The 2,557-nt window shown below is 35.9% G+C and overlaps 1 non-coding gene across 1 annotated transcript; it reads right to left on the reverse strand.

Moving 5' to 3' along the window:
- Nucleotides 1-505: 505 nt before the first annotated feature.
- Nucleotides 506-608, reverse strand: LOC111766914 (small nucleolar RNA U13). The gene has a single exon (XR_002798837.1). It is a non-coding gene; the product is annotated as a small nucleolar RNA U13 (small nucleolar RNA).
- Between the last annotated feature and the right edge of the window lie 1,949 nt (nt 609-2,557).

The following is a 2,557-nucleotide window of genomic DNA, read 5'->3' on the forward strand; positions in this document are numbered from 1 at the left end:
GTCCTGGAGCCCGGGAAGTAAACACATAGAGAAGTAGATGGGTGTGGAAGGAGAAAAGGCTCAATTAGACACAGCAGAGGCCCCAGGAAGAGAGATGAGCCATTTGCCTGATAGTCTACAGCTGGCCTTATGGAGAGAGCAGCACAACTGAGCCTGGAGAGACACAGCGCTGGGAAAAGAGGAACCCAGGAAGCCTGAGCCCTTGCAGATTTCAGCAGCCATCTTGTTCCAACATGTGGCAAAAGACTTTGGTTAGGGAAGTAACTTATGCTTTATGGCCTGGTAACTGTAAACTTCTATCCCAAAAAAATACCCTTTATAAAAACCAACAGATTTCTCGTATTTTGCATCAGCACCCCTTTGGCTGACTAATACAATTACTAACTATAGCTGATATCTTATATTTGGTATATTTTTCCCCAACTCACCTGATTATTAACACTCTGTATTAGTATTAAATATTTGACATAGTTCATGAGAGAAAGTTCTCATATTCTGTTGTTTTTTTTAGATTTATTTTTTTAATTTACATAACAAGGTTGAAGGGAAGCACACTTCACACAAACACGTGAACACCCATTCATCATGCTTATGAACCAAGAAAGGATCTCATAGTCTATTAACCACAGTCCATCTTCCACCATAGATACATTCTGTTATACAGACCTATGCCTTGTGCAGTCCATTCAAAGTGTACACTCAGTGACTCTCTTTTTCATCAGTTGTGCAGTCAATTTTAGAACGTCTTCAATACTCCAAAAGGAAAAATCCCATACCCCATCATACCCACTATAGTTTTCCCTTAGAAATGATAGATCTTCTTTGCCATTGCTGCAAAAATATTACATTATAACTGTTAACTTTCATCCAGAAGTTATATTAGTTATTTTCTCATGTATCACCATATTCTTTTTTTTGCAAGGGATTTTTTAAAATAAAATTTTATTCAAGTATGTCATTCATACATGAACATACATAAACAATAAGTGTATAGTAAAAATTGTGAACTTACAAAACAAACATGCATATCATCATACAGGGCTTTCATACATCATTCCACCAACACCTTGCATTGTTGTCACAAACATTTGTTACAAACTATGAATGAGCATTGTCAAACTATTACCACTAACTATAGCCCATAATTTTTATTTTGTGTATTTTCCCCCAATCCACCCAATTATTAACCCTGTATTAGTATTATACATTATACTTTATGAGAGAACATTCTCAAATTTGTCCTGTTAACCACTGTCCATCTTGTATCACTGGATTCCCTGTGTAATATAGCTCCATGTTTTGTATAGTCCTTTGAAAGTATATACTCAGTGGCTCATTTTCATCAGAGAGTTGTGCTGTCATCACCTCAGTCAATTTTAGAACGTTTCCATTATTCCAAATGTAAAACTCCCTTACTTCTCTATACCTCCCATGTTGTCTCTTAGAATTGATATCTTCTTTGCCATTGCTGCAAAATTACAATATTACTGTTAACTCTGTCCATAAGTTACATTAGTTGTAATTTTCCCATGTTTCACCATATTCTTAACACTTTGTAAAAGAACATTCTTATATTTATACTATTAACCACAATCTTCATCTACCACTGAAATCACTATGTTATACAAACCCTAGATCAAGGGTTCTTAACAAGGAGACTGTGAGCTTAAATTGAAATTCAGAAAAACATTATTCTTATGGGGACATGTTGGTGCAGGCGTGATATATTTATTAAATAATCGAGAGTATAGTGTGGACTTAATAAGGGGTCCGTGGTTTTCACCCGACTGGCAAAGGGGTCCATAGAACAAAAAAGGTTAAGAACCCCTGCCCTAGATTATTCTCTAGTTTCCTTTCAATTGACACTTATATCCACAGACTACCCCTTTCAGCCAAAATCTCATTTATAAATCTGCGGTGTTAGCTATAGCTATAGTCAGTATAATGTGTGCATCAACTCAATTCATTTCATTCATTTTTACAATAAAACTTATTAAAAATTCTATATACGTTGAGCATCAGCTTTCATTCTCAACCCTCATTCTAATTCCTAGTAACCTATGCTCTAGAGTTTACCTCCATGAATTTACTCAACATATTCAGTTCATATTCGTGAGACCATACAGTATTTGTCCCTTTGTACCTGGCTTATTTCACTCGTTATAATATCCTTAGGTTCATCCATGTTGTCCTATGCATCCCAATTTCATTTCTTCTTATAGCTGAATAGTATTCCATTGTGTGCATATACCACATTTGGTTTAGCCACTTATCAGCTGATGGGTACTTGGGCTGGTTCCATATTTTAGCAATTGTGAATAATGCCGCTATGAACACAGGTGTACAAATGTCAGTTCATGTCCTTGCTTTCCGTTTTTCTGAATATATTTCTAGTAATAGGATTGCTGGATCATATGGCATTTCGATATTTAGCTTCCTGAGATACTGCCAAATTTTCCAACAAGGCTGCACCATACTACATTCCCACCAACATTGAAGGAGTGTTCATATTTCTCCACATCCTCTCCAGCACTTGAAGTTTTTCATTTGTTTGTTT

Source organism: Dasypus novemcinctus, chromosome 17 (assembly GCF_030445035.2).
Source record: "Dasypus novemcinctus isolate mDasNov1 chromosome 17, mDasNov1.1.hap2, whole genome shotgun sequence".
NCBI lineage: Eukaryota > Metazoa > Chordata > Mammalia > Cingulata > Dasypodidae > Dasypus > Dasypus novemcinctus.